This window comes from Arvicanthis niloticus, chromosome 3 (genome assembly GCF_011762505.2).
Source record: "Arvicanthis niloticus isolate mArvNil1 chromosome 3, mArvNil1.pat.X, whole genome shotgun sequence".
NCBI lineage: Eukaryota > Metazoa > Chordata > Mammalia > Rodentia > Muridae > Arvicanthis > Arvicanthis niloticus.
Genome location: NC_047660.1, coordinates 9,888,497 through 9,911,662, shown reverse-complemented (window position 1 = coordinate 9,911,662; position 23,166 = coordinate 9,888,497). Strand labels below are relative to the sequence as shown.

At 35.5% G+C, this 23,166-nt stretch overlaps 1 long non-coding RNA gene across 1 annotated transcript in view; it reads right to left on the bottom strand.

Annotated features, from left to right (window-relative positions):
- LOC143441566 (uncharacterized) overlaps nucleotides 1–22,963 on the bottom strand; it is an 80,450-nt gene extending 57,487 nt beyond the window's left edge. Inside the window, exon 1 of the long non-coding RNA XR_013109127.1 lies at nucleotides 22,850–22,963. This is a non-coding gene — a long non-coding RNA (uncharacterized LOC143441566). The remainder of the gene's footprint in view (nucleotides 1–22,849) is intronic.
- Between the last annotated feature and the right edge of the window lie 203 nt (nucleotides 22,964–23,166).

The window sequence follows — 23,166 nt, the reverse complement described above, 5'->3', positions numbered from 1 at the left end:
TACGTTATCTTAGGGCCAGGGCTATACTGACACCCAGAGGTGCTGTGCCAAGTTCTCCAAACCCTAAATCCTAAATACAATTTCTGAGCCAACAGTACCCATTCTTGTGAACAAAGCTAGATGTAGTTTGTGAAGAATCATAAGAAAAGGTCTGTTTCCAATTTTAAAAATACACAATCAGGAAGTAAAGCCAACAAGTCAATTTCCTTATACAGTAAAATCTAAGCTTCAAATCAATTTGCTGTTTCCACAAAACAGATTATTATCTAAAATTGTTTTTTATTTGAGACTGAATGAATTGTTAACTAAATGTTTCTTTTTTTCCAGTACAATTGTGCTAGGCTTAAATATGATTAAAGTAAAATGACATGGGCAAGACTCTAGATGTCCTGGTCCAGCAATAGTCACAATAAAATCAGGCTGAGATGAGTTTCATTCTTATCACAGTGTATTTTCCCTGCCTCATGTAAAGCCTGCAGAAGAATTACCATAACAAATTACTAGATATCTTCGATATGTCAGAAAACCATGAGTGAGGACACATATTCTGTACCCAATTTTATTCTACAAATTTCAGAACTATTTTTCTTCATGAAAGAAAGAAGTGAAACTAATTAAAATGTAAAATACTATTACAAAATGAAACTTGTTTAAGTGTCTTGGGTTGTCCTTCCATGACAGCGCTGCTGACTAAGGGCAATAGAATAACTGAAAGCATAGACTCAATAAACAATAACTTCAGCTCCCAAATACAGAGCAGGATCTTGAAAAGATGTGCAAGTGGTCATACGAATGGGTCTTTTTATATCCTAGAAACTGACCAAATTTATAATTTACTTGTGTAAATTACATATTAAGATCAGAGAAATCTGACTGGTTAAATTGAACATTTATTGGGAATTTTGATAATTGGTTAAAGGTTGAGTAAAGGATCTCAGGTTCAGGAAAACCTCCCCACAAAAGCAAAGGCCTACCCCAAAACTCTAAGTCATGAACAGAACAAAGGCTGGCTGATGAGTCAGAACATTTTAGATTTTAGTACATTAACTCACAAATTAGGTAGAGTACCAGCATTTCTTCTAGAATATTTATACATTCAGTTTTCTTCTAACCTGTATCCATTATCTATACCTACAGAATGGATTATCTTGTTCTTAATTCCGAGTATGAGAGCATATCTTCTTATATTATAAAATTACTTTTTTTTTGTTGAAGTAGCATGAAGTACATTTGAGAACATGCCTGAAGGATGCCTGCATAAATGTGGCATGAGGGCAATAGAATGTGATGTGGATGTGGTGCTGTCTGCACTTAAACTATCTCTCTGCATAATCATTGTATGTAACAATATTTATAACTAATAATACTGAGAGTAGGAGACTGCTGGTATGAGTGAAATTTTAAATAAATCATGCAGTGGCTTGTGAGGTGACCCAGTGGATACAGGTGTTTGCCTCCAAATATGACAACCTAACAGGACCCACATGCTCTGTGGAGAGAACAAGTTATAGTAAACTTGTTATTGAGTGACAATTGTAGCAAATTGAAATGAAGTCAACAAAGGGTTGTCTCTGTGAGGATAAGAGAATGGGGAGAAAGGGTAAACCATAGGACCTGTTGCAGTTTGTCTTTTGATGCAGATAGCATCAACTGACAGAAAGATTAAGCTGGGCCTCTAAGGAATGAGATGTCTGCAGCCTACCAACACAAACAGCATTCTCATTCTCTACCAGAAGGGCAATGTGCATGTTCCCAAGCCACATTTTCTGTTTCCTTTTCTCAAGCCATCCTTGATGTTGCTGTGGCCCAGCTCAAGTGGAAAAAGAAACAGATACTAAGGGAGAGTTAAGCATTCCTTAGGGATTTAAGACATCTTTTCAGGAAATGGGAGAGTGGGAGAGCATAAAAGTATGTGCTAGCAGTCTTTCAGTCTGTACTTTTCTGCACAAGACTTGGACTTGGCCCTGAGACACACTATCATCAGGAGAGAAAGTTTCTGCACAGCTCTTACCCAGCTTATCACAATCTGTGGGAATTCTTTCTTTCCTCAAGCTCCTTGTTTGCTCCTTTGTACTGCTTAGCTTGTAAATCAGTGGCCCTCAGGCATGCCCTCAGCTTTCCCTATTTCAGAGAAAGGTCAAACCTTTCTGCTTTTCTATGTAGGAAGTACAAGTTCAATAATCCTGCATCAGATAGCTGCCTGGGGTCCTGCTAACCATGAGGGACTGCAACATTCTGTTGAAGCTGGCTTTGATCTAAGTCTTCTCTCTAAAAGTAGATTTTTCCATCCAGTTCTTGACTGCGTTGTGTTTCCATTGATGACTCCCATATGAAATTCAATGGACTCAAGTGCTTGAATTCTTGCTCAGAATTGACAAGTGATATTTGCTATTATGCTGTAGAAATTAAACCTGGATTCAGGGACTTGTGAAATTGCAAAATTAATCTAACTTCTGAGATTAATAGATGTTTTAAGACAATAATTTCATGGTAGAAAATTTGAGAAGGCCAATCAAGTGTAGTGGTTCATTTCTGTAATATCAAAACTTAATTGAGAAAATATTATTAGTAGTAGTTTGTTATACAGCAATGGTAATCAACTTGTGGATTACCCCTTTGGTCTTACATATCATATACCCAGCTATCAGATATTTATATTACAATTACAAATTTATGAAAAACTTATAAGAGTAGCAAAATTATAAAATAGCGGCAAGATAATTTTATGATTGCAGTCACCACAACAAGAAGGATTATATCAAAATATTGCAGCATTAGAAAAGTTGAGACCAGTGGACTCTAGGCAAGTCAGCAAGTCACTTTTGTGGTTAGCGATTGATATGGGACAGCCCAGACCAATGTGGGTAATACCATCCCTGGGTAAGTGGCGTTGTTTTGTATAAAAGAGCAAACTATGCATAGTCTTCTATGGCTTCTACTTCAGTTACAGCTTCATGGTGTCTGCTTTGACTGTATTTCTTCCCTGACTTTTCTAAATGATACATGACTGCTACCTAAAAGCATGAAATGAAATAAACCCTTTGTTCCCCAAGTTGTTTTGTATCATAATCTCTATCACAGCAGTAAAAATCTTAACCAAGACTCTCATCTATCTATCTATCTATCTATCTATCTATCTATCTATCTATCTATCTATGTATACATACATAATATATATACATACATATATATGTATGTATATATATTATTATTATTAAATGGTAATTTAAAATTCTTTGCTGTAAAGTATTAAACCTGTCTTAAGAAGATAACAGACTTGGATAATAATTGGTGATCCTAGGCTATAAGTGTATATCAGAAAAATGGTTTATACTTTTATATAAATAGTTCTTTTGAAGACCATTCAGGTAAGCTGATGTGAATAGAGGAGATTACTGCTTCCAAATTCCTAAAGCTGAGAAAAGAATAGAATGACTTTTATTTCCTGGGAGGAAATTGAAACTACATTCTTTTCATTGGTGTTCAAAGTAAAAAACTAAAAAAGAAATTGATGCCAACAATGAATTACTTCCTACACAAATCATGTCACTGATAAGATAACAATCTAACATCAGTTGAAACATAGATATAACCAACAATTTGTTAGAGTTATGGTCTGAAAGAAAGTTAGGCAAAAATGAAAGTGTTTGAAAATTATCTCTATCATTTAGGGATGCCCTAATTCTAATTTTTAAAACAGTTTAGATTTTGAATAGGATGTTTCAGATGAAAGATTAGGTACAGAAAGGGAAACTTCAACATATATTCAGCAGTCACAGTCTGTAAATAACAATTGAGTTTGAGACACATGACATTTTGTACTCTAACAGTGAAGACATATTTGGGACATATAGGTACCACTCCTAAAGTAGTACCTCTGTTTCAAAACTATTTCCTCCATGCTCTACAAACATGGTTGGAATTTTATTGTCTTGAAAATTAATTAGAAAGATATTTACTTTGGTAAACAGAATAAATATATAACAAGCTGAAAATTCCAATTGTCTCGTAGATATTTATTAGGTAGCAATGTGAATTAGGATATTTTGGTTTTGTTTCTTTTCCCATTGCTGTGATAAATCTATGAACAATAGTAATTCAGAGGACAAGAACGCTTATATCAGCTTATGCTTTCTGGTGAATCATTCATCATTGAGGAAAATCATGTCAGAAACTTAAGAACTGAATTTGAAACTCAGATGCTGCCTAAGAGCTCATTCTCTAGCAGTTGCTTTAAGAGCTTTCTTATGAAATCCCAATCCAATGACCTAGGAATGGTGCTGCCCATAGTGGGTTAGGTTCTTTAACATTAATCATCCATCATGACATTATCTCACAGTGATGGCTACAGACAAGTTTAATAAACACAATTATTTAGTAAAGCTTCTATCTTCCTAGGTAACCAAAGTGACCCTAGATTCTGTCAAGTTGACAATGATCATTAACCAGAACATCTCCATGAGAAAATTATCAAATTGAGTTTTTTAAAAAATTATCTTTCTTAAACATGCATGAGTTTAGTATATAGATATCATTTTATAACTAGAAATGCATTAGTATTGGATTTTAACAATGAAGATTACCAATCACTCAAAGAAAAGATCATGACCAAAATATATATTTTCCAGAGTAACTACTGAGAAACTATTTTCCAAATCTGTTTCTGGAGATAATATTCACATTCCCCAGATAGAATAGGATGTTACAGGCAGAAAATCTTCATAAGTGAAACTGAAAATATAAAAATGTTAGGTATTCTTTATGAACATCAAAAAATAAATTGATTTGTGAATCTGATATTAAAACTAGTTAGGATACAGTTCATTAATTCACAGAATCAGCAAGCAGCATAAAATACAGAAAGAGTTGTCTCTGACTGGCAATTATTAACAAATATATATGAAAGACTATTATTGCAGATGATACATATATTAGAATGGAAATCTCTAGTGGAATAATTACATTGTATTTATTTGCATCTGTGATTTCTATGGTGATGCAATTGGAGAGATGAATTCAAAACACCCAATTTTGAGAAGAGCAACACTGAATATTGTGTATTGTTTTATATAAAGTAATTTTTTCAGTAGATAATCGATATGTGTGCCAAATATCATCAGCAAATATAGTAAATAATCAGAAATTGACTGTATCCTCAATAGATTCTTTCAAGTAAATTACATGTAACTGAATTAGTATTTATCGCATACTTGGGCACTGTGAATAACATTTAATCTGTACAGTAAGTTTTGTTTACATCTAAATCTACCATGTAAGCTCACCAGCAACACCTTTATACAATCATTAGAATTCAAATTTTTATAGATAAATTTAATGGCTTTCTCTGGATCCTTCTGTCAGCAAATACTCAAGTAACAAGAGCAGATATGCAGATTCAAGTCATTCTCTGCTTTCAGCAGGAGCATGGGATGCTACTGAACACTGTGTTAGAAATAAAGGGATGTAAGAAGTAAATGTATTCTCAATATTAGAGATCTCACAGAAAAATTGGTGGAATGAGGAAAAGCATAATATATCACAAAGCTTTATTAATAGAGAGAACAGGTTAAATGTGACATCATATCCTTGCATGAGATACTATGTGTCTGAGCACAAGAGTTGGAACTATAAATTATATCCATAGACTAATGGGTTACCATACGAGAAAATAAGAAAGCAAGAAAAAGGTGAAAAAAAAATGACTGTCTTGCTTGTAAGGATATATACAGAGGTTAATGGCAATTATATAAGACTAACATTCAAGGAATGATATGTCCACCACAGTGGTATCAAAACAATTCAACACAATAAAATCTAAAATGAATTTAGAAAGAAAGAAAATCACTGACTGTACTTTAGACTAGGGAAATCTTTTAAAGATATGTTTTGGTACTTTTAGTCAGTACAAATCTTTTTCTCATTAAGACAGAATGGAATCTGTGTATGAAAAACACTGATGTAGTTTACTTGTGGTATCAACTTAAAAAATGTCTTTGGACAATATCGACAATGGAAAGCATAGTAAGAGGATTAAAGTTTAAAGATACTTGCCTAGGGAATGTTTAGAGGTGCTGTTTAAGAAAAAGCACCTTAACACACATTGGAATGGCAAGAGACTATAGGAGACGCTATCAAAGGAGAAATGAGTAAAACTCAAATAGCACTTAACATGACTGGAAATCGTAATGACAAGTGTTACAGTAGCTCTAAAAATGCAGTAGCAATATGTGTACTTTATCAGTAACCAATAGCCCTCCAACTGTATTTAAAAGCTGCTTGATAAGAGGGAAGTTTTGTCTAGTAACAGAAACGTAGGAATTTCCCCAGTGCTAATGAAGTCATGGACATTCGTGGAGAACCGACAGCCATTACTGTACTAAACTACTGAATCCCCAAAACAGTCTACGAATTTATCCTTATGCCCACAATAGTGTAGGTGACACTATTCACCAAGGAAACTTGTTTTTGTGACAGAGAGACGCCATTGCAGAAATGTACATCCAATCAAAATACAGGGTTGTAGGATCCATTTTCTAGGATACAGGAACAATTCCACTCCCAGACCTAAGAACCAGGGATCCTTGCTAAAGGAGGCTCAGAAGGATTGTAAAAACCAGGAAAACAAGGATTTCAATATGAGATATCTCTCAGAAATTTCATAAACTACATACATAATTTCACTAACATGACAGCCTAAGCATGACATAAAAATATAGAGGAAAGGCCAGAAGGCCTGAACTCTACACACAGAACTACGTGCAATGGAAAAAGGCTGAGAACTGGAGAAGTAATGGTTACACAACACAATGTCTCAAGCCCCTACATGGTTTGTTTTTACTGCCTTGCTCCATTATCTGAGTCTTTTTTTTTTTTTTTTTTAGATATTTTATTTACACTTCAGATGGCATCCCCTATCCCCATTCTCCCCCACCCCCCTTAGGAAACCCCTATCCCATGCCCCCTTTTCCTTTTTGCATTTATACATTTTTTTTTTAAAAATGTTAATCATAGGCTTTATAAGTTTGGAATTGTTCAATCAGAGGTGTAACCCACTGACCAACCTAGATATAAAGACTATCTTTGACTGGTGGAGATACATGAATATCTGCCTCCCTGTCTCCCCCCTCTTTCTCTCTTTCATCACCTAGCTTCTCCTCTCCTTCTTCTTCTCCTCTTCTTACTCCTTTTCTTCCTCTCAGTACTCCTCGTACCTTAGCTCCTCCTACACATCACCCTTCCTGTTAAAATGAAACTTTTCTCTCAAAATACAATTAGAGCATAATTATGCCAATTTATACCAGTGAGGTACAGGATAGTCCTAATACCCAGTCCATCCTTTTGTTGACTAACCAGCTCCTCTGTCATCTATTCTAACTAAAACATTTAGTTCTGAACCTGGCTTTAGGATGAATGTCAGCTGACGACCATCCACTCAAATCTTTTCTCTTAAGGTCAATAGCTATATGTTTTCAACCCCATCAGAAATCCAGAATGACTGAGTTAACTATAATTGTGAAAAGCACAAATCATAGTTTCTAAAACTTAGCCAATTTATCGAGACCTCTGAACACCCGGACACTCGCTCTACTTCAAACCGTTGGAGCATCTGTTCTTCTGCCTTCTGGCCCAGGATCATCTGACAGACCTTAGTGCTGCAGAATTATTAAGGGCTGATTACTCTGTCTAGGCAGATATAATCAGTCGACTATTCTGCAAGTGTGTCCTTTTCTGGACAGTAATTTGTCTGTAGAAGGAAAGTGGCAATTATTGCCTAGTGGCTGTCTCACCACAACTGGAGTAACTCCAAGGATGCTCAATTTCTTCTTAGAATTCAATATAGGAAGCTGTCCAGAGCAGACAGGTCTCTAATGAAAAATGATCATTAATACTGAAATGTTTGTCATGTCAATTCTAAGGATTTCTGATGTTTTGAAAACCAGCTATCAGAGGATTGTCAATTTGCTCTCCCCCCCACTCCTCTTCTAATATCTCAACGCCCATAATCAGCTTGAAGAAGCTAATGATGAGTCAGCGCCCCTATTCCCTGGGCTTGGGGACTAAGGTGGTAAATGTTGGGCTGTCTCTCTAGGGAAAAGTAGTGGTTTTGTCGGAATAGAGAGGATTAGCTAGGGTTTATTGCATAGCCATAACCTATTAGTAGAAATCTGTATAATTAATATCAAGATGAAGATATAAATTCTTAAATGGCACCAATTTACTTTGTTTACAAATTTTAAGGTTTTCATTGGCATGAGCTTCTTAGTGATATAAGAGTGAGATGAATATTGTTACTCTCATAGCCATTGTACCAGTATAACACATTTAGGAATACAAGGCTTAGACCCAGTCCTTCTTTAACTTTTTTAACTGATTTGAGATGGTCAGCCTGTGAGTTAAGGGACTATAGCAAATTCATGACTTGGAGTTTATTATAAGGGTGTTCTCTATGTTTTATTTAGAAATAGCTGAGTGGAGTTAACAGGCAACAGTCCAGATTACCTTACATGGATATCTGAGTCGTCTATGCTCTCAAATGGGAAGAACTATTTCCCATTCATATCAATACTGGCTTAAAGGAGTGAATTGGTTGCTATCTGTTGCCCAGTCATTGCTCTGAAACAGATATACAATTTTTTTTCTTTAAATAATGCTTGTGGATCCTAGATCTCTCCTTACTTCAATCCTTCTCAAATGTGCTTGTGACCCAGTTCTCCAATCATTCTGGAGTTCCCAAAGTGTTTGGAGCCAACTAATGCCATTTCTTGTTATAACTGGATGCCGTAAATTACTCTCTTTTGTCCAAATCTATGTTGAAAGTTGTGTACCTTGATCAAGCGTTCTTGGTAATTTATATTGCTAGATGGCTCTTATTTCTTCCACATAAGGATTCTTGTTGTCACTGTGAGCTGTGAACTTTAATGGATGGAGCAGTGACCACAGAAAAAAATCCTCATGTTGAAATGGATACTTCTCATGTGGTATCTATCTCAGAGTCCTTTCCTCTTATTTGAAGTATATATCTCGTTTACTCCAACTCTGATGATAGTCTATTCCTAAGTTGTATTCCGTTCTTGAGGCAGCCAGTAAAAGAAGAAATATGATGACAGAAAACAATGGAGAGAGATGCAGGTCCTAGGTAGTTCATGGTATAGATGAAGAAGACAGCTGGAGGGTCAGCATTCATAAGAAGAAATTTAAACATGTAAGACTAACCAATATTATTTTACTTTGGCTCCAAACACAAAATATCAAAGTTGGTGGTGGCAAAGATTGTATGCATCAGGGATGGTCTCTGGAGCGGTCTCTCCTGGGCTTGTATACCAGTACTTTCTCACAGTGTCCACAAAAGGATAGTCTTGATTCTTTTCATCTCCATAGAACAATACAAGTCCTTTTGGGATCAACAGTCTATCTTTATGAGAGCAGTTAATCTTAACTACCTCTCTTAAGTCCCAACTCCTAATGCAGAGATTCTAAGGGTTAGGAAACCAGTGCATGAATCTTACACAAGCACAAGTGAGCCGATAACAATAACTCATTAAATGTTCATTTGGAAACAGTAGCCTTCCTTTCCTTCATAGCTTATATTTTACTGATGTTATTTGGTAAACAGGAAGCTTTTTTTTTTTAGTTTTATAAAAAAGAATAGATTTACAGTAGCAAATAACGATCACAAAGTTGTAGAGTAATGTAATATTTCTGTTTAATGTGTATCTAAAACTTATCCAGAGACATTAGCTAAACCTTTCTTAGCATGTTATAAGATTGTAGTAATAAACTTGTGCTGAAATATTTGTGTGACAGGACACAAGAGTTGAAGCATGCAGAACATACAGGTGAGGATTCTTAATTGTTGGGCTAGAGACAATTCTTTTCCATTTTTTAGGAAGTTGTGATGCAGCATTGAATGCATTCACTTTTGTAAGTAAAAACTGAGGACTAACTCATTAAAATCCTCCACTCTTCCCTCTCTACCTCCACAGAATTTTTGCTTAGAAATCCATGTTTTAGTTTCTTTGGGCTTCTTGCAATGTACTGCTGGGTTGCTTACACATCAGCTCACAACAGGAAATCTTTGCCTCAGCTCCCTGGAGGCAGGAGTCTGGGGCAACATAGCTGGCAATTCTATTTTCCTGTGAGATCTGTGAGAGAAGGGTCCGTGTAAAGCGCTACTTTCTGTCTTTCTCCATCTCTCTCCCTACACTGCCCCCTTCCCATCCTCTTGATCTCTACATCCTTTTTCCTTGTGCTGGGAATCAAATTTAAGACCAGATACAGGACAGGCAGTTTCCTTAGGACTGAGCTGCAGTTACAGCTTAGAAATACGTCTACATTATGAGGACAACAGTCATCCTGGATTTTAGTCCATGTGAATGACCCTGCCTGAACTCAATTATGTTTGTAAAAACTCAGTCTCTAAACATGACAGCATCATGTCTGATTTAGGATTAAAATTTCAACACACAGATTTTGAATCTACATCTAAACAACAAATAACTATACATACAATAGGAACTAACTTGAAAATTATAATTGTTAAAAAGAACACTTTATTCTGAACAAAAGTTCACTTATTGTTTAAATCATGGCTGCAATTGTTAAATATTCTTGCTGTGGTTTGAAGGTGAAATGCCCTAGTAGACTCTTGGGTTTGAATACTTTGTATGCAGATCTGGTGTTATCTTGGAAATCTGTAGAACTTCCTTGTGAGGGCAAGCCTTGAGGCATTGTATCCAGCTACACTCCCTTGTTTGCTCTTTGCTTTCTCCTTTCTCCGTGACTCCTGCTTCCATGCCTTCCTTCTGTCCACGATGGACTGCATATGTAGCAATCGGAAAAGCACCTGTCTTATCTTTTAATGTTTCCTCCTGGCTGTCTGACCAAAGAAACAACAAAACTAAGACTAATTAGCAAAGCAAATATATTTAATCCTCCTTGTTGATTTTTTTCTAAATTCTTATGTTTGATTTCACAAAATAAATAGCTTATTATTCAAATAGTTTATTCAAAATATTAATGATAAATGCTGAAAAATTTAAATGATCTGAAGCAAGCTTAACCACAGAAAGTTACTGATTTGTTAACTTCATTTCACCATATCAGTAAAAGTGACGGTAGATTCTCTAAGACTCGGTAATTTTACTACCAATGTCATACACATTGTGTGTATTAAGCAAGTTTTATTACTTAATGCAAGTTAGTTAATTTGTGCTGATTAGTTGGCAAGGCAAGTCCTGTAGTAAACAGATACAGTTCCCATTGTGACTTGATATCTTTCTATATCTCACTATTCTAAATATGTGTATTTCAATATTTTAATTATAGGAAATGAAAACAGTTGAAATTTGATTTTCCTGTGTAGAAGAACAATTTGATTGCTCCAAGAAGAAAACGAGTGACTAAGAACTGTGGAATGAAACTCATTATGGAGTTAAATTTTCATTTCCCATGCAAGCGGTAAATCCCTTCTGCCTTCCACACATAACAATTAGTGTCATTATCCACTGCTTTATCATAATGCTCTCTACGCTAACCTGTAAATTATCCAAACTTTCAAAACCTGCAAATGACAGGAGTAAAATATTGTTTCTTAATTTTTTTTTTTACACTTTTTATATTCTGCTGGTGAATGTAGCCCTTTGCCCACTGAGATGTCAAATCCCACAGAATATAATGTTGAACTGAGAATACCCAAGAATGGAGATGACTCAGAGGAATGATGCATGGAAATGATTTCACTATTTTGTCTGCCAGTAAACTATAAGAGAATTTACTTTCTAAAATGTGACAGAAATATGATAGTTTTAATGATACTTATAGTCAATGAGGTTCTAACATTACAATGACATAATGAAAAGTACTCAGTCTTAGACTTCTGACCAGATTACCTAAAAATGATTGCAAACATTATTACTACATCCATTATTGTAAAATATATCAAACACATATGGCACATGATAGCTTAGGGTCAGAATATATGAAACCTTATAGCCTAAGTGAATTAGCATTCATCTCTCATAAACGTGAACAAAAGACCTCATACAACACTTTCAGATTTTAAAAGGAAATTCTCTATGGTACAGAAAAAAAAAGAAATAAAGTAACTTCTAGTTTTTAATTTATTTTTGAAACTTATTTTTTGTTCATTCCTTACTCTTTTAATCAAGTCACATTGCTTGTGTAACATAAATTCAAAATCCACAAAATCTATGTTATATTTGTATTCTGGTGAATTTGAAGATACTTCTTTTTAAACATTCACGCTTAATTCTACATCATATAATCTCTTTATCTTGCCTTTAATTAATAAATTCAACTTTGCTTCATACTGACTCATACTACAATTATGTTTTTTAGTAAAAGTCAAAATTCTAGGTCTTAGGGTTTTACTGCTGTAAACAGACTCTCCACAACCAAGGAGCTCTTATAAAGATAACATTTAACTGGCACTGGCTTACAGGCTCAGAGTTTCAGTTCACTATTATCAAGGTGGGAGCATGGTAACATCCAGGCAGGTGTGGTGCAGGAGGATCTGAGAGTTCTACATCTTTATCTGGAGACTACTAGGAAAATACTGGCTTCCAGGCAGCTAGGATGAGGGTCTTAAAGCCCACATATACAATGACACACCTACTCCCAACAGGACCATACCTTCTAATAGTGCCACCCTCTGGGTCTAGCATATGCAAACCATCACAGTTGACATTCATGAAGATCCTAATAGAAATCACCAGCTCAAGCTATAAAACTATAGTATTGAGCGGTGTCCTCTCACTGTCACTGGCAATATTCCTGACTGTAGGACATAACTGAAAATTTAATAGTACAAGCAATATATAGTCATATTCTTATGCTTCAGCACGATAAAAGAACAGCTGGTTTGTAGGGATGATTTGTGTGTGTGTGTGTGTGTGTGTGTGTGTGTGTGTGTATGTATGTATGTATGTATGTGTGTGTGTGATAAATTTAGAGAGATAATTTTCAGGTGCTACTGCTCAAAGCAAAATGAAATGACACAAGTTTTAATAACATCATCAACAGCAAAAAAATATCAGCAGAGTCCTCTCTGTCAATTCCTGGGAATTGGCTTCTGCCCTGAGCATGAATTAACTTGTTAGATTTCTTACGCTGTGATAAATACCATGAACAAAAACAACTTGGGAAGGTTGGGTTTATTGGGTGAACAGGTTACAGTTCATTATCAGGAGAAGCTGGGATAGGAATCTGGATGCTGGAACTGAAACAGAGGACATAGATTAGGGCTGCTTGTCTTGCTCCTGTTGTCTTACTCATTTTTGATATTCTACAGAAGTGCAAGCCCAGGAAAGGCATGCCCACTGTGGTGCTACCTCTCCAACATCGATTTTAAATCAAGAAAATATCCCACAGCTTTGACAGTAGTCCAAGTAATTTAGGTAATTTCTCAAATGAGGTTTCCTCTTCACAGATGGTCTTAACTTATGTCAAGTGTACATGAAAATTAACAGGAAAAAAGAATGTACTTTTATCCTAATCATGTTTGTTGCTGTTAATAGTTAATGTATAAAGAAAGGCAGTCTTACACTTCATTTTATAAACACACAAACATACATGACACAGACACATACATACATCTGGGGATCCCTGCAAATGCTACTGTCAGCAGAGTAAGGGTCCACATGCGGCAAGAAGGAAACCCAGTTCAAGAAAATGTAGCTAGTGTTGGTTTGAACGTCTAGAGTCTGACCCAGAGCAGTTTATTTTTGACACATTTAAGCACAGTGTTACTTGGAAAAAATGTTTTATAGAGACAATTATTATACTAAAAAGGGAGGACTACATCAAAACTTCTATGCCAGGTCCATGTCTTTAACAAGCACCCGTGACCTTTTTCCATAAGAATTGGTTCTATTGACTGAGAACCAATGCTCAGGAGCTGGAGTAGTGTAAATCCTGCCCAAAAGTTAGCAAAGATCACCAGGTGCATCACAATATCCACTCATGGCCTTTGGGGTAAAAGCTGATATAAGTCCCCCCCCCTTTTTTTTTTTGAAGAGACAAGCATATGTGTTTAACATTTCTAGTTTCCCTAATGCTGTCTGTGAGCATGAGGTCCTTGTGACCTTTACACACACACACACACACACACACACACACACACACACACCTTTGTTTGTACATACATGCAAACCTGAATACAAGCACACATACTTATACAATGTTTTTCTGCTAAATATATTTTCTCTGTAGAAATTGTCTGATTTAGTATAGTACTTTTCTTATATTAGTTCTCTTCTTTTTGTTATTTGGCATGCATTTTAATAAAAATGTTTTTGCATATAGTATATATTTTAATTATTCATATTTTTGAGTTTATAATATAATTATAAAATTTCCCCCATCTTTTCCTTTTTTCAAGCCCTCTAATTGTACCTCCTCTTGCTCCCTGTCAACATCTACAGAAATTCTCACTCTTCCTTCTTTCCCAACTCCTCCAGATTCTTCTCATCTTCCTACCCATCCAGCTTTATTCTATCTCTATCTCTCTCTCTCTCTCCCTCTCCCTTCCACTCTCTTTCCCCTCTCTTTAATACATATGTGTGTGCATACAAACACACCCACATAAAACAAAAACAAGGTTAAAATACCAAAAAATATCAACCATAAATCTTTGGTATTGACCAATTACTGCGTATGGGGCCTGCCAGGAGTGTGGTTGATCTCCCCAGTGTCACTCCAATCGAGAATAGAAATTCTTCACTTCCCATCAGGTGTTAGGTGAATTATTTAAAAAGTGCTTGTTGATTAGGGAACGATGGGATGTTGTATCAATGTCTACTTTTTTATGCTGGAATTAATCTGGTTTGAACCTGGGTAGGTCTTGTTTATACTCTCACAGACTCTGGGAGTACACATGCCTGTCGTGTGGATGTTTGTGCTGTTTTCTTGGAGCCATCTGTCCTCTGTGGCCCATAAAATCATTCTGTTTCTTCCTCCACATACACCCCCAAGACTAGAGGAGCAGAGAATTGATAAAAATATCATAATTAGGTCAGAGAGTCCCAAAGTCTCTCACTCCACATTATTCAGTTGTGGACATCTGGATAAATCTTACCGTCTACTCTAAGAAGCATCTCCAATGAGGGTGAAATTATACTCTGGTCTATGAGTATAACAATACGTCATTAAGAGCCATTTTACTGATGTACTCATTTAGCAGAATAATAGTAGCAGGTTTAACCTGGGTCAGTGACAATATTTATTCTCATATTCTATAGCAGCTTAGCAGTGTCAGATGTGAGCCATATCTGGGTTTTTTGTTATTCCAAATGAATTTGCAAATTGCTCTTTATAAAGATTTCTACCTAGGAAGGGAAGACGAGAAAAATTCAGGCAGGAATGGAGGCTGGAATCAAGGAAGAAAAATGATTTGTGACTTTTCTTCAGGCTCATATTCAGGTAGATTCTTCCCACATTAATCAACAATAAAAAGAAGTGCCTCACATATATGCCTACAGAGAAATCTTATGGAAAATGTTTTCAGTTAAAAATCTATGTATTTAAATGTGAGAATGTTACTGTAAGATAATAATGTATAATAATACAAAATGTTGATAGAAAATTTTCAAACTGTTCTTGTTGAAAAAAGTATTTTCATTTTTTACTTGAATACTTTAATAACTGCAAAAGAAATGCAATATTGTTTGGTATATTATACAAATAATACTCTTACCTAGATAGTAAATTTTGATACCTAATTATATTCTGATTATTGTGTGGCCAATTTCACTCACCATTCTAATACTTTTATGTCTTATCTCCAGGAACATTTGTCATTACATGTAGTTAATATATAAACCTAAATATAAATATATTTCATAAATATATGAAAGGATAGATGAATAAAGCTATACATTCTAAAGCTGCTTATTTTCTTCTTATGTAATCTACAATAAGGGCCATTTGTATTTAATTTTCTTCTGAAATAACCTAGGACCATTTATATTTAATTTTCTTCTAAAATAACCTAACAGTATGTACTTTAATAATTGGTGCTATAAATTCTATAATACACTGTGTTCTCACCAGTATTGTATTAGCTGGTTAAATGAGATAATTTTCTTTTATTTAAGACAATATTTTTATTATCAAATATCAAATGTCAAATATCATTTTGAGTATTGGAGGACACAGGTCTTTACATCACAGAATAAATAATGAAGTAAAGGTTCTTAGAAGACACAGTAGAGACTGAGTGAGGACAGATAATCAGGTACGCATGAGTGACCTTCGTGTCTATTTGATGTGCTTACAGCCTTCTATAAAGTGAAGACTAGGTTTGCCAGAAGTGAAAGCCTAGATTGGTTCTGTCTCAATCCAATTTCATCTGCTTTTTAATTAGTGTCAATACTTCTCCAATTCTGATATTAATTGCTTATGAATTTTAACATCTATGAACATTGAGAAAGTTAGTCTGTTTCTGTATAAACAGATATCTTTTTAGTGGCAAGAATGTATGAACAAATTAGATATATTCCATTTAGGTCAGGACAGAATGCCTTTCCAGATTTTAAAGGTTGGATAATTGCTTACTCAAGGACATAATACAAATTACTGATTGAAAATGCATGTTGGGTCAATGTGACCTCATTCCTCTATTCTTCCAACTAAAAGTTTATATGCAAAACATGTTCTCATCTTATGGTGTATCCTGGACTTCCTTTTAAAAAAAAAAAAAAACCTGATTGGGTTTTATATTTGTTGAGTGAAATTGATGAAACATAATCACACAAAAGTGCTGCAGTAATGGATCAAGAGTTACGAGTACTGGCTGCCTCATAGCCAATCCTGGCTATTTACCTTGAGAGAAAAGATTTGAGTGGATGGGCGTCAGCTGACATTCATCCTAAAATCAAAGAAAAAGCCAGGTTCAGAACTAAGTGTTTTAGTTAGGATAGATGACAGAGGTTCTGGGTACTCAACAAAATGATGGACTGGGTATTAGGACTATCTTGTACCTCACTGGTACAAATTGGCATAATTATGCTCTAATTGTATTTTGAGAGAAAAGTTTCATTTTAACAGGAAGGGTGATGTGTAGGAGGAGCTAAGGTGGGAGTAGTACTGAGAGGAAGAGAAGGAGTAAGAAGAGGAGGAGAAGAAGGAGAGGAGAAGCTAGGTGATGAAAGAGAGAAAGAGGGGGGAGACAGGGAGGCAGATGTTCATGTATCTCCACCAGTCAAAGATAGTTGATATATCTAGGTTGGGTAGTGGGTTACACCTCTGATTGAGCAATACCAAACTTATAAAGACTTTGATTAACATTGTTAAAAAATGTATAAGTGCAAAAAGGGATAGGGGTTTTCTAAGAGGGGGAGGAATGGGGAAAGGGGATGTCATCTGAAGTCTAAATAAAATATCCAATAAAAAAATTACTAAAAAAAAAAGAGTACTGGCTGCTCTTCCAGAAGACCACACTCTGGTCCTCAGCTCCCACATGACTGCTCACAATTATCTGAACCATTAAGTCTTAGTCTACCTTATGCCTTGTCCTGTCTTGCAAGAGTATTGCAAATACATGATGCATAGATTAAAATGCACCAAAACATCTCTGCAACAAAAATAATAAAATTATTTAACATCATAATAACAAAAGATAATTTAAATATAACAATATAGTGATTGTAATGCCTCAGGCACTCAAACATGGTCTCCCGTTGGTCTTACTAATTGGGGATGTTTAGGAGTTGCTTCAGGTATAAGGAGGCTTTGAGAATTTAAAACTAGAGTTACGTGTTTTAGTTTTTCTCTTTGATTTATGGTTGTGGCTTTAGGATATGAGTACTCAGAAGCCTGTTGCCTGCTGCTACACTTACCATCATGATGATGGACTTTCAGCCCTCTGGATCCATGAGCCTAAATAAACTATTTTTTTTTTCTGTAAGTTGCCTTGGTTTTAGTGTTTTGTAACAGCAATAGAAAAGTCACAAATACAGAAATATATAACAAAATAAAGTTTCAGATGGTATCAAGAGGCTAGTGGATACACTGCAGTGGGATTGTTTACAGTAACACTGACAATGAAGAAATCTTCAGAATCTACTGGAATCCATAAACAGAAAGAAAAGTATATTGCTTTTATTGTCATTAAATTTCTAAAAGGAAATGGAATTTATATAATCATGCTCTTCATGTGACATTTTTCATCTAAGTTTGACCATTAAACATAAAGAAACAAAATACATATAGATGTAAACTTTTAAGAAAATTCACACATATGAATGTTAACACATAATTCCATAAGAATTATATAGAAAGAATTCAGCTGCTCTGTTTTTTATTGAACAGTTTAGGATATGTATGTAAGTATATATTTACAATCATAAATGAGACATAAAAATTTGTACACAGTTATCAATAACAGTTGTCAATATTGTCAATATTCTTGATAGACCTGAAGCATGATGACTTTTTTTTTTTTTTTTTTTTTTTTTTTTGGTCATGGAGACATTTGTGGCCATCATACAGTATTCAACAATTACGTAAGTATATTTGTTACTTATCTAATTTAAGCTGTTGGGAGCCGACTTTAGTAGAAAGCGGCTAGATCAACTTTGCAGCCATCTGGAACCATATACCCTGATGAAAGACTTGGTTGTCAAAAGCCTATAACAGCTGAAGCACACTCTGATAAATATATTGTTTATCCCACATAGCTTGTTTTGCTGTTTAGTGACCTCAGCTGTATGGTGCACGTGGTAAAATGTTTTCACCTGTGTTCTTCTGCTTGTGTATATAAATACCTCAGAATTCCCTTCAATAGGGGAGACATGAGAAAATAGAAGAGACTGAATCACACCCTGTCTTGTCTCCATTCTTCGCATCTCTTGCCCCAAGAGCCACACTCTCTCTTGACCAGAGCACTAAGCCTCCAAAAGTGTTGAAGCAAAGTGTTGAGGCAGAATGAGGGTCACAACATTAAGCCATGCATTGGATTGTCTACTTTGTTTTTTTTGGGGGGTGGGGGGTTATTGGAAAAACTTTAGATTTTATTTACTTAAGTGTCAATGTCTTTCCTGAGTTTCTCATTTTATTGCAAAAAAAAATTACTTTAAAATTTTCTAGTTAACATGCATTATATATGGTCTATACTTTTAGGTGTGGTCTTTTAACCATTGTGATTTTAAGAGAAGGAGAGTTGACTGAGTGAATAGGGATCATTTGATGCACAAGTATAAAGACCATAGTTTGTATTTATAAACCCATATAAAAAATGAATCAACATGCCTATGTTGTATGAGTCCATAGACCAGAGCTTTGGAAGACACAGAAAGGTTACAAGATCCTTCTGGCCACCCAACTGGCTCTAGGTTCAGTGGAAAATCCTGTCTCAAAGGGATAAGGTGAAAGTTTTATTGTGCATGACATTATATATCCTGTGGCCTCCACATATATAAACACACATATGTGTATCACAAATGTATACATATATACACATACTGCACAAAACCAATTCTATTTCATTTAGGTATGGTTAAGTTAATATTCAGAATATAATAAATATTTTAAGTAAAATAAAACAAGAATCAGTGCTTAATTTTCTATTTACTCTTACTGTGATTTCTTTATGCTGTAACTTTTGTGACTATAATACCATGTGTGGGGAGCAGGTGTGGCAGCCAGCTAAAATGGCGCCTGAGGCACCCGCCAAAGCTTATGAATGGCACCTGCCAAATTTTATGAATGGCGCCTGACTTCCTCACACACCCCATCAGAGCCACGTCCTCAGAACTACTGCGCAGACTTGCTGCCACACAGAATCAGGCCATTTGACATGTGCCAATGGTGTGTGCCCACGTGGCAGGCTCTGAGTGACCAGGCATGGGGATAAAAGGGGAAGTGGAAATGGGATCTGGGGCTTCCAGAGAGATATTATAAAAAGGTTCCTGAGTAAACTTTGTTGGGAAGAATCCTGTGTTGTGATGCTCCTTTCTGTGAGTCGGAACGGGTAGCGACAACCATGTTTATGTTTGTTCCTTGCTTTCATATTTAGAACAAATATGTCTAGTTTTTGTTTGCTTTTGGGCTTTAGATGAGATAAATTCTTTTAATGCTTTGTCTTTGGAGTGCCAGCTCTCATGGTCATGGTCTGTCACTGTCTCACACAACTCAACTCTAAGCAAAAGACTTGGCTGGCTTATAACACCAAGAGATTTAAACATTTACTGAGGTGAAACAAAAGAAAAATACAGCTCAATGAATATATAATTTATCTAGCCAGACATCTACTAAATCCAAAATAATATGAAATAAGAATAGAAAATGAGGAAAAATATATGTATAAAAGGATTTTGCTGCACCATTCATACTTTCAAATTAATATTTGTACTAATTGTAACACATGATTATAACAACACATCCTACTTTTTGTATATTTTATTGTTATCTGTCTTCACAGCTAGTTTACAAATAATGATAACTTCAGTATGGCTACACTAACAGTGTTGTGTTTGATAATTATAAAGCAGAAGTCATTGGTAGTATTTGTGGTGGTCATGAAATTACATACCAAATAAAAGAGGTACTATTAAAAACAAATTAAATATAAGTATTTTAAATGAGGTCCACAGTCTCATTTTCAAATGTCACATAAAAAGAAAACAACCTTATTTTTGGCATATGTTAGTAACAGGAAACCTGAACAATTTACCCTGTTTGATATATATGACAAATATGCTTAAGATAAGAAAACTTTGGAAACTATCACTGTAGATATTATAATGCCGATTTCAATATGTAAAACCTAGATGTATAAGTGTGAGTTTGATAATAGTACACATATATTTCATGAAAATAGAAGAGAAAGAACAGCTGCTGTAGTCAACAACATCAGAGAATCATGGAGTTTGTAGCAGAGGGACTTGTCAAACACACTGCGTCGTCGTCTGTTTGAACACAGCTGCAGTTGGGATTTTCACGATTGCTCCATCTGGATAGGACTACAGTGGTTCTGAGATGTTTTCATCTGGGTGCAGATGACCAAGAGAGTAGGTCAAATAGAAGGACAGATGGCAGAGGAAGCAGAAGACACTTGATACTTTAATTATGAATAATTCTTACTTTCATGAATCTTTAAAGTTATTCTAAAATCTGAAATACCTCATGCTAAAGAATGTGATTGGGAATTGGGAGAGAAGGATATGTAGGTGAATGTGTTTGGAAATCTCTTTTATATAAGGTGCGAAGATGCTGTCGCTTTCTCAGTTTAAGCTTGGAAAACATTAAAAGCACAATGGACTTCCTTCTGTTTTGTCTCATTTTACAACTATTATTTAGGTTTTGTTTTTGTTTGTTTGTTTGCTTGTTTTTTGTTTTGTTGTTTTTCTATTAAAAGCTTCAGGCACAATAGCTGGACAGATATTGAGGTGCTCAAATCTGGTAATACTGGCTTAGCTGACTTCCCAGTCACCTGGCCTGTTATCTACAATCTTAAGTCTCACCTTGGCACCTCCTCCTTTATCTGCATCACAGTGGTGACTTCCCCTTGACTTGTCCCCACCTGAGTCTCTCTCTCTCTCTCTCTCTCTCTCTCTCTCTCTCTCTCTCTCTCTCTCTCTGTGTGTGTGTGTGTGTGTGTCTGTCTGTCTGTCTGTCTGTCTCTGCAAAGAAGTCCTACCTTCTTTTCTCCAGCTCAGTTATTTGCTGCCGATATCTTTTTTTGACCAGGTGGAAAGTGACGGAGAACATTGTTTACAGAATATTGAGTCAAGAGATGTTTCATAATAATGGCAACACCAAAGTCTAAACTGATATCAGCATTTGAATACACAGTGCTCAAAAACACCCTTCAACATTGACATTTTATTTCTGTTTTCTAACCATTCATCATTATACTTTGGATGTTTTTTCTCTCCCCAGTTCCTGTGGGTTTGTGTTTCATGTAACACTCTTAATATTTCTTTCACTATAACAACTGTACTCAGAGTCATGTCTCAGTCTCTCCAACATTCTCTTCTTACCCAAGACTAAGTGAGTCTCTGTCTCTGTCTTTGTGTCTTTCTCTGTATATCTCTATGTATCTAACTCTCTGTATCTCTCTCAGTGTCATCTCCTCTTCTCCTGCCCAGTTATTTGCTGCCTGTATATTTAACCAATCAGAAAGTGGCAGAGGATATTGTTTTTTCTTACCTAAGACTGAGTACTCTAAAACATGTTAGTCACTCTTTCTATATATATATATATATATATATATATATATATATATATATATATATTTGTATATATATTTAATTTAATTTATGCCAAGACAAGACCACTGTAGCCCAGGGAAGACTTGATCTGATCTGTTGATCTGATCTGTATTACTTCAACCCCTACATGCAGTGTTCATTGATGACCTGTTTATAATGTGCTCATATAATGTGATTTAGTGTTCCCCCATACCTGGTGTGAAGGCTACATTCAGAAGAGCACTGAATTTCAAACAGTAACAGGGAAGTGGTAATGAGGGAGACCATCAGCATCATGGTTTAGAGTGACAGTCCTCTATGTACCTTATTTTTCTTTTGTTTCTGTTGCAATGAAAACCCACAAGAAGGGTCAGAATTTATTCCCTGTTCATTTGCCTCTTAAGACTCAACAGTATAGAGCTCAGAGCATAGTGACACTGTAATTCCCCTGAGGCTGATGAATACTTGAGAGTAAATTGTCTCCCCAAACTTACATTTTTTAGTATAAACCAAAACTAAATGTGACATTTAACTCACAATATTTATAGCTATGATATCCCTGGTATTCTAAAGATTTAAATGTATGCTAAAAATAAAGAAAGATGTGATCCAAACAAGTGTTTTAAAGTTCCTTTCCTTACCTGACAAAGGTTGAGGCAGGGGTGGGGCAGAGTAATAATAATTCACATCACAATAGAGTGGGATGTCTTTGTCTGACCAGCTGTGTCCGATATCAGATACCCTCTACTGCTCACTGGTCAAAGGTTACCTGTTATGATCCAAGTTTGTTTGCTGACTACACCAAGGAAACCCCAGGATTCTCTCAAGCACTGGTAGGGTAAGAGGAATAATGATGTCATAAATCAGGCAGTAGCCAATGGGAAGGTCAGAGTCAGAGCTAAAAACCATGATTGGTTAAAGATGCCAGGAGACCAATAATAGCTGTGAAGGCTGAGAT